The sequence below is a fragment of the Micromys minutus genome (genome assembly GCF_963924665.1).
Source record: "Micromys minutus genome assembly, chromosome: 28".
NCBI classification, from domain to species: Eukaryota; Metazoa; Chordata; class Mammalia; order Rodentia; family Muridae; genus Micromys; species Micromys minutus.
In genome coordinates, this window is record NC_137963.1 from 7068149 (window position 1) to 7082386 (window position 14238).

Genomic DNA, 14238 nt, shown 5'->3' on the forward strand with positions numbered 1-14238 from the left:
CAAAACATATACATGTCATCATAGCGAATTTCTACTTGATTCTTGTTTCCTTTTGTCTTTTTAGTGCTAAAAATAAATTCTCTACCTAGAGCTCTACCTATGCTACGTAAACTCTCTACCACTGAACAGTACTCCTGTCCTCTAAGTATTGATAAATGGGAGAGCTATGAGTGTAAAGAAGTAATTCTACTCTGTTTCAGCTCATCAAGGATGCAAGATACCCTAGAGAAACAGCTAAAAGAGGCCATTTGGTGCATACAGAATTCGTTGAACAGTCAGAGACGATTCCCCTTGCTTCTACATCCTTTTCCAATATATCTCATTTTACTGTCAAAAGATGTATTTTTTTTAATATGGATGAACCACTTGACAAAGAAAGCACTGTAATTATGTGTCCACCACTGTAGTAATAGCTTGTTTACAGAACTTTCTCCTCAAACTATGTTGTGGAATTTTGATCGAACACAGGCTAGAGATAACTGACACTGAAAAATTACAGGAGACCCAAACAAAAGCATCAAACTTCTAACTGTGTCTGAAAAATGCATCTGTCACACTTTATGCCAACTCACAGCTTTTCTTAACTCTTTTTTTTTTTTTTTTTACAACTTTATTCTACTCTGAAGAATACTCTTCTTTAATGATCTGAATAATAATTCTGTTAGGGATGGTGATGGGTGCTGGCTGAAAAATCTGCTAGAATTTGCAAGGTGTGTTTCAATATGTGGTACCTACAGAAAAAAACCCTCTTTATCTTATTATGAGTATTTTTCTGTAACCATGAAATGACTTTGGTACCCTTTTCAAAAAAAAAAAATTTGTGGTAACTCAGGGCGTAGAATAGAGAAATATGGTTCCAATCAACCCTGCATTAGTTACTAACTGATTTCTAGTTCTTCCTCTCATTTAGCGATGCTATGAGGACCTATGCTGGTGACAAACATCCTCTGATGCTTAAGGCTTAGCCAACCTTCTGTGCACTTTTGTTTTTTCGACACTGGAAGTTAAGAGTCCTAAGTATCACCCACCACCATGCCACCATTCCGATTCCCAGTAGATAAAAGACACAATGGCCAGAAGATGGTTCAAATCAGCTTTACTAATGGATGGGTCAATGCACCTGAGGTCTGAGGCTAAGTGATGTTTCTTTCGTCCTCTCTGAAGTGATCACAGCTGAGCCTTCTTGGTTGGCTCACCCATTTATCCACCCAGTCAGAGAGAGAGAGGTTGGAATGTGGAGAACTGGGATTGGATGGGTCCGTCGTGTGCAGGTCCTGTTGAGTCTGTTTATGGTATAGAGACTGGAAGTCCAAAAGCAGAGCCAAGACAGACAGGAAAAGAGAGAGAAGTAGGAGGATAAGTAAGAAGGAGGAGCCATTACCATAGTATCTCTCTCAAGTAGAGAAAGTCAGCCCAAAGATACTCAAGTCCTGTCAACTACAACCATCCCTGAAGTCACACCATATGTAAAAGCATCTCACCAGTACTTGCTTATTAGGTTGGGAATGTTGTGCGAGGGTCTTCTTCTGTTTGGCTCAGCAGAAAATATAAGGTAAAAAATGAAAAGTAGATGTGAAGTTGGGTCATAAACTCAATGTACTACCCAGTAAGTGGTTTAATACTATGTCCTTAAAGTCCTTAGGCTCAGTGGACAGTCACTCAACCTGCCTCTGAGAAAATGCCCTATGTATTCAATTTCCGCATATCTATCTTTGGAACTCTAGACAAAGAGTATACACATTTTATTGAAAATGTCCCTTAGAAAATTGCAGATTACCTAAGGTTGATTCAAGGCTTAGGGGCTGATTATAAAAAATAATGTCCTCTTTATTTAGCCAAAGAAGAATATTTCTCTGTCCTCATATGACAACACCACTAAGTGATGCTCAAAATAATTTAAACAGGAAAAGGCACTAATTGTTTCCAAGCCTTGGGATAGCTATGACTTTCCAAATATCAGTGGGTGTCTATACATTCAGCAGACAGTGAGAAGAGCTACCAGAAGCAGGAGTGTAAGTTCCTCAGACATCTGACCATTAAGCATTAAGCTCTGAATTCTTTTTCTGTCCTCAATTCTAGACTCTTTTTCTAGGGACAGCCGAGTAAGGAAAACTCAACACATGTAGGAAACAACCAAAACAAGGGTCTGTTTCTCTTCACATTACGCAGTATTCTTTCTGCAGCTGCGTGGAATGATGACGAACCCATGTGAGAAACTCATCTTACAGCTTGGGAGCACATATCGGAGGGGCAGCAGAAGTACAGTCGTGAAATTCCTTCAAGCTTGTGACAGAGTAGTTTCACAGTGAGCAAAACAGAGAGAGGAGTTCGATACAATTACTCTGAAACAGGAACTCTTTTTTCCCCCCTAGACAGTGGTGTAACTCCTAATTTCCAACACTCTAAAAACCAATCATCTTTCCTCTTTTCTGTCTTCTATGTTTGTATGTTATTTTTATGTACATTCTATGTTGATCATATTCTTTCTCTTCCTATAGCTTTTCCAAAATCTTCTTCACCTCCCTACCCACCCAACTACCCAACTATGTTCTTTCTCCCACTCTCTTTCCTCAATCTCTCTCCTCAATCTCTCTCTCTCTCTAAAAGATCACAACAAACAAACAAACAAGACAAAGAAAAACAGGAAACCAAAATAAAACAAAACCCATCAATCCCTTTTGTGTTAATCAACTATTTCTGGGTATCGGGCCTTGCCTGGAGTTTGGCTCATGTAACGAGTGACACTCCACTCTAGAAAACTGGTTTTCCATCTCCTAGCTGCTACCAAATACCTTCGTGGACTTTGTGTCCACTTCTCAGCTTTAATGCCTGTTTTGAGTCACTGAATGTCTTCTGCATGCCTCCCCATCGCTATGAGTTCAAGTATTGGTCCTGTTGTGTTTCCTTGGAGTCATACACTACCTCTTGCTCTTGACATCTCTTTCCTGTATATATTCCTGAGCCTTGAGAGGAAAGGATTGATAGTGACACTTAATTTAAGGCTGAATGCCCCCAAATCTCTCCTATCTGCACAATGTCCAGTTGTAGGTCTCTTGAGTCAATTACCATGCATTACGTGGAGAACTTTTTTTCTCTTATGAGTATTGAGCAGTGCTTTGATCTACAGTAGTATGACATTAGGAGTCATTTTATTTTGATGATCCTTTAGTAAAAGGTTTTCTCTTAGGGCCTGTGGTCTATCTATATAGTTTCAGTATGTTGACCACTCCCCAATATCAGGTATAAGCTCTGTCTCCTGGATTTACATCTAATAAAAAAGTGGTTGATTTCTCCAAAAATATTTGTGCCAATATACTATTATAGACTATGGGTTTGTAGCAGGGAAATATTGATGATTAACTTTCTTTGCCAGTAGTGCACAAAGTACTTTTTTGCACCATGATGCTAGTCAGTAGGGTAAAGCTTCTTGTTGGACACCAGCACCATTTCTTTGTGTTCAATAACATCTTAATAAGTAGTTGTGGAAAGTTGTAACAGTCTTGGCAATAGTGTATGATGTTTTGTGGGGGAGTTTATGGGAACCCCTTGACCAATGAAACTGTAGGATGTAACCAGTCCTAAGCACTGGGAGTTTAACTTGCTGGTATAACATGTCTAGTTGGGGTATTCTCTCTCTAATTACATGGTGGTTCCATTTAAATTCATTTCACATGTGCACATATTTTAGGAAACTTCTATAATTGTAGGTTTCTGTACAGCTTTTCATAAAGTTTCCAGTATAATTCTTTCACCTCCCTATACTCCCTCCTTTTTCTTGCCATCCTATTCTCTGCCTCATTTAATCCTCTTTTTCTATTCCCCTTTATCTCTTTATAACATTGTATTCTATTTTTCTTTCCTTGGGAGATCTTCTTTTCCCCACTGGTCTCTTACTGGCTGCCTAACCTTTATTTTATTGTTGATTGACATAAAAATAGCTCAAGTTTAAAAGCTAACATTCTTTCTGGGTCTGGGTTACCTCACTGAGAATGACATTTTCTAGCTCTATTTATTTAATTAGGATACCCTGAAAATTTCGTAATTCCATTTTGGCTGACAGCGAAATAATATTGTTATTTTCATGTGCTATATTTTCATTATTCACTCACCAGTTCATAGACATGTAGGTTGTTTCCATTTCTTGGCTATTAGGAACAGAGCAGTAATAAAGGTGGAGAAGTAAGTGACTCCTCCGTATAATGTAGAGTCCTTTGGGTGTATACCCAATGCGAGCATATCTGGAGCTTGTGGTAGATCAATGTTTGGCTTTTTTGAAGAACCTTCACTATACGGATATCAATAGTAGCTGTACCAGTTTGAACACTTACCAAAACTAACACGCTATCCTTTCCCTACATTCCTGTCAGCATGAACAGTCACCTGCTTTGCTGATGTTGACCATTCTGACTGCAGGAAGATGAAATCTCTTATATGTTTGCTGTGAGTCTATCCTTTAATACACATGCTATCTCTCTAGTGCAAAATTAAGTCCCAAAGTGCTTTTAATTTGCATTTTGCTGATGGCTAAGAATGTTGAACACGTTGAACATTTGTTTAAGTGCTCCTCACCCTTTCATCTTTTGAGAACTCCCTGTTTAACTTTATACTTTATTTTTTTAACTGGGATATGTTTAATGTGTAGATTTTAATATATTCTAGATATCCTAATCACATGCATAATTGGTAAAGCTTTCCTCCCACTCTATATGCTGACGTTTTTGCATACATGATGGCATACTTTGCTGCACAGAAGTTATTTATTTATTTTTAGCTTCATGAGGTTCTACGCATTAATATTTGGTCTCAGCGTCTGTACTACTGTTGTTGTGCTATGAAGGTCCTTTCCTGTGTCAGTGAAGTCAAGCCTATCCTCCGCTTTATCTTATATCGTATTCAGGTTATCTGGCCCTTTATCCACTTGGAGTGGAGTTTAGTGTAAAATGATAAACATGAACTTATTTTTTCTTCTTCTACATGTAACCATCCAATTTGACCAGCGCCATCTGCTGAAGATGCTGTCTTTTTTTCCAGCTTGTATTTCTGGCTGCCTTGTCAACATTTGGATATATTTTTATATGTATATGTATATGTGTATGTGTATGTGTATGTGTATATGTATATGTATATGTATATGTATATATATATATATATATATATATATATTGTTGTTATATCTTTGATCAGATCCCATTGTTTATTGTGTTATTGTGTTTGTTGCTGGTTTTTATGCCTATACCATGCTGTTATATAACTTCAAATCTGTGGTAGTGATAGCTTCAGCAGCTCTTTAATTATTCAGGTTATTTTTAAGTCATCCTGTGTTCTTTTTTTGTTTCAGTGTGCTTCTACATAAAGCCGAACATTGATCTTTCAATTTCTGTGAAGAACTGTGTTGGGACATCTTCATTATTTTATTTTTAGGTTCTGTTTCCCTGATGTCTTTCTCAGTATGTTTGTCATTTGTATATAGGGCGATTACTGATTTTTATGTGTTAATTTTGTATCCCACTACTTTGATGGAAGTGTTTATTGGCTGTAGAAGTTTTCTGGTGAAGAAAACTTCTTCCCTTCCTTTTTATATTTTCTTATTCTTTTTCAGTTGTCCTAGTGCTCTTGCTAAGACTTCCAATGTTACCTTGAATATGCATAAAGACAGTGGACATCCTTGTCATTTTTCTGATAAGGAAATGATTTGAATTTCTCTGTCATTTTACATCATGTTGTCCGTAATCTTGTTGTAAATTATGCTGTGATACGTCCCTTGTATGCCTATGCTTTAAAGACTTTGATAGTTAAGGGATGTTGCATTATATCAAAGGCCTTTTCTGCATCTAATGAGATAGTCATGTGGATTTTTTGTCTTTCAGTCTGTTTATATGATATGTTACATTTATTGATTTGCATATGTTAAACTATCCATTATCTCTGAATGAACCCAACTTGATCATGGTGTATAATCTTTTCATGTACCCTGTAATTTTGTTTACAAGTATTTTTCAAAATAATTTTGCACCTATAATGTGACAATTTGCCTAAAAATAACCCCCATATACCCATATATTTGAAAGCTTGGTTTGCTGGAACTGTTTTGGAAAATCTTTTTGTCTATTGCTGTTCTATTGGTGAAAAAAAACACTACGACTATGTCAACTCTTAGAAAGTATTTAATTGGAAGCCTTTCTAAAATTTGACAGATTGTCTATTTTCATTATGGAGGGAGGGAAGTAGAAAGGGAAAGAGGAAGAGAGAAAGAGGAGCTGGGCCTTGCATGGGCTTCTCAAACCTCCAAGCCTATCTTCATGATACATTTCCCCCCAAAGGCTACACCTACTTCAACAATGCCACACCTTCTAACTTTTGCCATTCTTTAAAATATTTTCATCCCTAGTGACTAACTATTCAACTATATAAACTTATGGGAGCCATTCTTGTTCAAATTACCACAGGAAATCTTAAAAAGATATGGTCTTGTTTGGGGAGTTATGTTACTGGGGATGGTCTATGAGGCTTCAAATGTTTACGTCAGACCCAGTTTCTCTCTCTGTCTGTATTTCTGTTTCTCTTTCTCTCTGTCTGTCTGCCTCTCCCTCCCTCTCTTCCTGTCTCCTCCCCCCCCCTCTCCCTTTCTCCCTCTGCCTGAAAATTGCAGATAAGATGTAACGTCTCAGCTACTGTTGCAACGCCATGCCTGTCCATGTGCTGCCTACTTCCCACCATGACAATGATCACAAACAAATTCTCTGAAATAGCCACCAAGTCACCGATTAAATGTTTGTTTTGTAAGTTGCCTTGGTTATGGTGTCTCTTCACAGAAAACACAGAAACTTTTCTAGAAACAAAATAGGAACAAAAAGTAAGAAGAAAAAAACCTTCGTGAGAAATATTATTCTATAATTTTCTTTTTATTTGATGAGACTTTGTGTTTTCAATAGCAGTGATTAAGGTGACTTCATAAAAAATACTTTGGAAATGTTTCTTCAGTTCCTCCTTTGTGGGATATTTTGAAAACTACTGACATTAGTTCTTATAATGTCTACACTAGGTAGATTCTATACTGAATACATCTGGCCATAATCTTTTATGGTTAGGAGACTTTATATTCTGCTTCAATTTCACTAGGGTTTTAGATTTAAGTAATTTATTTTACCTTAATTCAACTTTTTGGGTCATACATATTAAGAAATTTAAAATATGTCATTGATCTAAATTTCCTTGGTGACTGTTGTAATGTCTCAATTTTCATCTCTAATTTTATTCATTTGGATTGTCTTTCTCTGTCTTCTAATTAACTGGGCTAGTGGTTTGTTAATCTTGTTGATCTTTTGTTTGTTTATTTTTTGTTTTGAGAGGCAATTCTTTGTTTCATTGATTTTGTTGTAATGTTCTTGTTTGCTTATTTGCATTCATTTTATCATCTCAGTACTGAACTCGATTATTTCTTCCCATCTACTCCTTTTGGGTATTATTTTCTCTTGTTTTTATAGAGATTTTAGATGTTGTGATTGAATTAATAATATAAGATTTCTCTAGTAGCTTGATGTAGGGATTTCGTGCTAAGAGCTTGTCTCTTAGAACTGCCCTCTTTGTGTTTCTTAGGTTTTGTTATGGAGTGTTTTCATTTTCACTCAGTTTCTAAAGTTTTTAATTTCCTTCTAGATTACTGTCTAAATCTACTTTTCACTCAGGAGAGAGTTTTTTAATTTTCATGAGTTTGTATATTTTCTGCTATTGTTGCAGATAGCTTTAGTCCATGGATATCAGTTACAATGACAGGTGGTATTTCAGTTTTTATTTACTTAGCAAAATCTTTTATTTGGTTTATATTTAAAATATAATTTAAAAAATTACAAGCTGAAATATTTGATGATACGGGAGCAAGGAGAAACCAAGTCAAAGAGTGACATCCATTTAAAATAAATCAAAAAGCCCAATTAGAAAGAGTCCACCATTCTGTAATTAAAGTCATCCATCATGTGTCAGCTGTCAATGATTGGAAGGGGTAGAAGGGATGTGTGCTGAGCTCAGCTGCCTCACCCGGAGCTCTCTTCTTCCAGCAAATTAGAGAACATTCATGGCTCTCCGGTTACTGTCTCTCTTGATTTGGCACACAGAGCAAACAGGACAGAAGAGGGTGGCCATATAGTTAGCCTTCACAAATAGATCCAGGAATGCCATATAGGGTCAGTAGAGTCCTCATTGCCACCATTGCTCCACACAAACAACATTTGTTCATGTCACTTGTCCCTTGACATCCAAGACAAGTGAAACAGAAGGTCCCTTAGAGACAGACTCCGAAGTCACTGAAGCAATCGCATAGGCTGGTCTGCCGGTTGGAACTTTGGGCAGCATGAAGAAATCCAGGTTGAGTCATGATGACTATTGGCGCCTGAGCCATCTTCAGTGCAAGGTCTCAAAAGATCAGGTAGTTCATAAGGTTTGGGCAGGTCATGTGATCTGGGTTTGAGTCTTACTACAAACAGCTTAATTTTTTTTATATTTGTTTAAACTTGCTTTGAATCTTAATATGTGCTCAGTTTTGCAGAAAGTACCATGAGTTCTGATAAGAAAGTGCTTTCTTTAGTTTTTTGAGTAGAATGTTCTATAGATGTCTGCTACAATCATTTGGTTTATGATGTTAATTTACTCTGAGATTTTCATGTACTTTTTATGTTTAATAAAAAACACACCATTAATGTATCATTTAATTGGGGAATTGAGAACATTAACATTGAGTTATTAGTGAACAGTATTTACTAATTCCTTTTATTTTGTTGTTAGGGTATGGGCATTTCTACTCATTTGTTGTTATGGGATCAGTTATTACTTGTGTCACCTTGAATGCAGTCAGCTTTCAGACTGAAGTTTTCCTTCTAGTGCTTTCTGTAGAGCTATATTGGTAGAATAGCTTAAATGTGTTTTTAGCATAGCATTTCTTTCTTTCTCTGATGGTTGTCATTGATAGATTTGCTGGGTATAATAGTCTGGCTTGTCATCTGTGGTCACTCAGAGTTTGTATGATATCTATCTGGCCCTTATGATTTTCAGTGTCTTCACTGAAAAATTAATATTATACTAATGGCTCTACCTTTATATGTTACACAGTCTTTTCTTTTTGCAGCTTTTTATTATTCTTTGTTTTGTACATTTAGTGTTTTGAATAGTATGTGTTATAGAGAATTTTTTAAATTTATTAAATATAGTATGTGTCATGGGGAATTTTCTTGTTTATTTAATGTTCTCTATGCTTTTTACTTGGATCTTTCTCTTTTGATTGGGAGACATTTTTTTTTCTATTACTCTATTTAAAGCATTATTTGTGGCTTTGACTTGGGTTTCTTCTTTAATCAGGCTTAACTTTGGGCTTTTCCTTTAGCATCGTGAGTTTTTCATCTCAAGGTTTATTTCAGTTTGAGTTTTCTGTAGTATGTCTATTTCCTTTTATTTTCATGCCTGAAATTATTTTTATTTTTTTCCCATTCAGTTGCTTGTATTTCCATGACCTTTATTAAGTATTTATTTATACTGTCTTTAAGGTCTTTGAACATGTTCATATTTGCTATATTGAAATTCTTCCCTGTGTTTCAGCTAAATTACTTCCCTCAGAACATATTCAATACATATTTTCTTGATTACTTATATTTTTCTTTTTTGCTGGTATCCAGGCATCTGGGGTTATGACACTTGGAATGATTTTGTTGACTTGCCTTTGCTCTGTGGGTGCTTTCTGTCTTTGGTTGATGTTGTCCAGTGTGAAACCTAGCCAAGCGTGGTGCTGTAAGATCCCTGACTTCCACCCTACTGTGGTGTTTGTGAGGATCTTGGTTGAGAGGCATTCTACATGTCCATGGGAGAATCACAATGCAGTGAAATTGATCTTGAAGAAATGGATGAAAAGTGTGGCAGGGAAGAACTAGGGATACATTGGATCCTGAATTTGACCAAGTCCTATGTGGGGAGGAGGGGCTGAAGTAAGTAGGCAGTGGCAGGCTTATGAACAAGTCTGTAGAAGGTTCTTCCTATTCTGTGAATGGAGAATAGGAAGAAGGAAGGTGTGGTCTTTAATCTGTTTTTGAGGTTAATGAGTTTTCAGACAAGGTGAATGTGGTAGCTTTGGGTCTCTGTGTGTTAGCTGGGAGTCACAGAGAAATGGAGAATGCTTAGAAGAAATGGCTGAAAAAGATAGTAGTGATGGGCTAAGAAGGGCTTGAATCATGGTTCTGCACAGAACAGCTGCATCCTAATCACATACATCTCTACCTTAATAGTTTAATTTGACCAATGACTTATGTTATATTGGAATGTGTTTCTAGTGCTTATATTTCTGCTTGGGCCTTAGTAACTTCAGCAGAATATGTAATCTTCTCTGTTACCTATCACATATCCTCGTATAATTTACAACCATTACTTTACATAAAATAAAACTGAATGATTGAAAAAAAATTTCCCCAGAACATTTTATTAGAGATTCCTGCTACCATATTAACAGACAAACAATCTGGATGTTGACATAGATAAGCTAATTTCACTATACAAAGATACAGTTCTAATAACCATAATATGGCCCCCATGTCTCTTGATATTCCAAAGACATTGACTCATTGTAAATCCTTCTCTGAGTTATGTTCATATTAGACAAACTATAAAATATACTGTAGATACATAGCATACATTATGTTCTAAACTCAGATAGAAATATATGCTTCTTTACCTATATCCTCATTATAAAGCTCATATTAGCACTAAAGACAAGTTGTGTACACTTGTGCTCTCTCTCTCTGGGTATACACAAATTCACAAATGTACACAAAATACTTTCATAAAATAATCAGTTGAAAGTCTACATTTCATGATATCTGAGAGAGAAAAGAACAATATTGTTCCACAAATTCCTCACGTGGGGCAAAATGAGTACATGTAAGTATGTATGAAAGGAATGTGGGTTATATCTACATAAACACACATGTATATTGTTTATAAATATACATATACCAATAATCTGGAACATTCACATACTTGTGTATTTGCTTTGAAACCTCAGTCTTTTATATGCTATGTGTTGACAAATCCCCTCTTCATTTGAGTCAAACAACTGATGATGTTTTCTAATAAAAATGGATATATTACTAAAGGATTTATTTATTTATTTTATGTATATGAGTACACTGTCAAACACACCAGAAGAGGGCATCAGATCCCATTACAGATGGTTGTGAGCCACCAAGTGGTTGCTGGGAATTGAACTCAGGACCTCTGGATGAGCAGTCAGTGCTCTTAACCACTGAGCCATCTCTCCAGCCCAAAATGGATATTTCTTAAAGGCTTTAATTTTATAGTGAATAAATGACATTATAAGATCCCAGTGTTACATTTGGATGTCAAACTCACAAAAGAACCAGTGATGGTTGATTTTACTGTCAACCTGAATATCTTGAAAAGCACACAGAAAATCAGGGAAAATGCTTCAATATGTTTCTCTGTTCCACCTCTGAAAGGATAAATCAAGATAAGATCTGTCCCCTCCCCTTAAATTGTTTATGTTGGGTACTTTCGTCACAAAATGCAGAAGTAACCAATGGGCTGCCCCATGACATTTCCCAGGGAACAGAATAAAACCCAGTGAGCTATTCATACTTAGCAGTGAATAAAGTCACTATTTTAGCTCTTGATTTCTTTTCCTCCTTTTGTTTTTTATTCCCACCTTCCTTTCTATCCTCAATTTTTGCTTTTTTTTTTTTTTTTTTTTTTTTTTGGGAGATTCTGAATCTGCCCTGGTGTAAACATAATGTATGCTTGCCAGTGGTGAATTCAGCCACTTTTACTTTCTTTGATGGCTGTCACTTGGAAGGTTAACTAGTGAAGACAGGAGGCCTCTCAGGTCTGAGCACTGAGTTAGAAAGAGCCATACCCTATCTCAAAAGTATCAGTCAGGAAAAATGTTTTAAAAAGCATGTCAAAAGAAAAAGAAAAAGAGAAGAAAGAAAAAACAAAGGGGTTGAGGATCTAGGATTGTTTTTTTGGGCAATGATGCTTGGAGCGCCAGGGCTAAACCACTGGAATGGTCACACTACAGCTAAGTATTTGCTTCTGCATGCGCAGTGAGTAGAGCTGTCAACCTGTTTACTCTCCTGTTCCTTACCCTCCAGCTCACAGCTTTGGCATGTGGGTGGTGTGTGTGTGTGATGTATGTGTGTGGTGTGTGTGTGATGTATGTGAGTGGTGTGTGTGTGATGTATGTGTGTGGTGTGTGTGTGTGATGTATGTGGGTGGTGTGTGTGTGATGTATGTGGGTGGTGTGTGTGTGTGATGTATGTGTGTGTGATGTATGTGTGTGGTGTGTGTGTGTGATGTATGTGTGTGGTGTGTGTGTGTGATGTATGTGTGTGGTGTGTGTGTGATGTATGTGTGTGGTGTGTGTGTGTGATGTATGTGTGTGGTGTGTGTGTGTGATGTATGTGTGTGGTGTGTGTGTGATGTATGTGTGTGGTGTGTGTGTGATGTATGTGGGTGGTGTGTGTGTGATGTATGTGTGTGGTGTGTGTGTGATGTATGTGTGTGGTGTGTGTGTGATGTATGTGTGTGGTGTGTGTGTGATGTATGTGGGTGGTGTGTGTGTGATGTATGTGGGTGGTGTGTGTGTGATGTATGTGGGTGGTGTGTGTGTGATGTATGTGTGTGGTGTGTGTGTGATGTATGTGAGTGGTGTGTGTGTGATGTAGGTGGATGGTGTGTGTGTGATGTATGTGTGTGGTGTGTGTGATGTATGTGAGTGGTGTGTGTGTGATGTATGTGTGTGGCGTGTGTGTGATGTATGTGGGTGGTGTGTGTGTGTGACGTATGTGGGTGGTGTGTGTGAGTGTTGCATATGCACACAACCAGATCAGCACACGGGACACCTTCCTGATGTTCTCCAGTTTATGGCCCTGATACGGTCTCTCACTGAACCAAAACGCCCCTGCATCAGGCTAGCTGGCTTGGGTTTCATTGAGACTTTCCAATCTCCACTCCTCTAGGGTTTCCGGGACTCATAGTCATGCTTTGTGTTTTATACAGGTGTTGAGGATTCAATCTCAAGCCCTCATGTGTGTGGAACAAGCACCCACACCCCTGTTGGCCTCCCTCTCCACCTTAAGGCCACCCAAAGAAGCTATAGACACTATTTCTACTACGAACCATCTCAGACCCAGTAGGACCTGCATTTATCCTTCTGTAGACAGTTACCCTTCTCAGGCCATAATTTTCTTGGTCTTCCCAAGCATATTAGCCTCATTTGCTTTGTTTCATAGTTTGTTTCATGGGCAAAGAGCTAGTCCTGAGGAATCCTGCCCAATGCTTGTCTCACACTGCTGTCAGGCAAGCTGCTGATATGCACCCATTTTCTTTATGTTTCTGATCTGGGATTATGTCCATCCAGCCTTTGATACAGTTCATAAACACGTTACACAACATTTCTCTGATCCATTCCATTTCTGCCCTCCCCTCCTCTCCTCTTCTCTCCTCTCCTCTTTCCTCCCTTCCTCTCCTTTCCTCATGTGCACCACACCTCTTCTCCATCTCCATCTTCAGTAGAGAACTTTGTTTACCATCTAAGTCACGTAGACCCTGTCATCACAATCATAAGCTGATTTGTTAGAGTAGGATAATAAATTTCTTACAAAAGTCATAGAAATAAATATTCGTGACACTGAACTATGAAATAGTGTTAACATGACATCGCCATTTAAAACCTACAGAAGAAAGATGAAAAGAACTTTATGGAGAAATTTTTGTTGCTGGCTAAGAAGGCTTTAGTGGTTGCATTTGCATGGGAACCTGAGTTCAAATCTCCAGTGCCCATGTAGAAAGCTAAGTGTGGTTATGCATCTGTAACCCCAGTGCTAGGAGTGCTTAGGAAACTACTTTGGAGCTTGCTAATTTAGCTCAAGGCTCAGTGAGAGACCCTGCCTCAAGGAAATAAGGGTGTGTGAGTTTAATGGGAACCAAGTCTCCATTTCAGCTAAGGCTTCCTATCCACAGCTTTACAGCTTCTCCTAGGGACTGCCTGCAGTATCCTGGCTCTGTCACCTGCTTTCTGACCTCCTGAACAAGAGGTAAAAGTCTCCTTAACTTCTTAAATTATGAAATTTGCATGTTTTCAAAACCAAGAATTATACAGATTATATGATAGTCTGTTCATCTTCCTCTGAACATTGTCTGGAGTTGCATCTGAATGCTTGCCTGACTAAACCTTGAGGGAAACAG

The 14238-nt window shown here is 37.6% G+C and overlaps 1 pseudogene across 1 annotated transcript; it reads right to left on the reverse strand.

Annotated features, from left to right (window-relative positions):
* Positions 1 to 8058: 8058 nt before the first annotated feature.
* On the reverse strand, positions 8059 to 8395 carry LOC308438682 (placenta-specific gene 8 protein-like; annotated as a pseudogene). Its single transcript has one exon. The product of its transcript is annotated as a placenta-specific gene 8 protein-like (transcript).
* Between the last annotated feature and the right edge of the window lie 5843 nt (positions 8396 to 14238).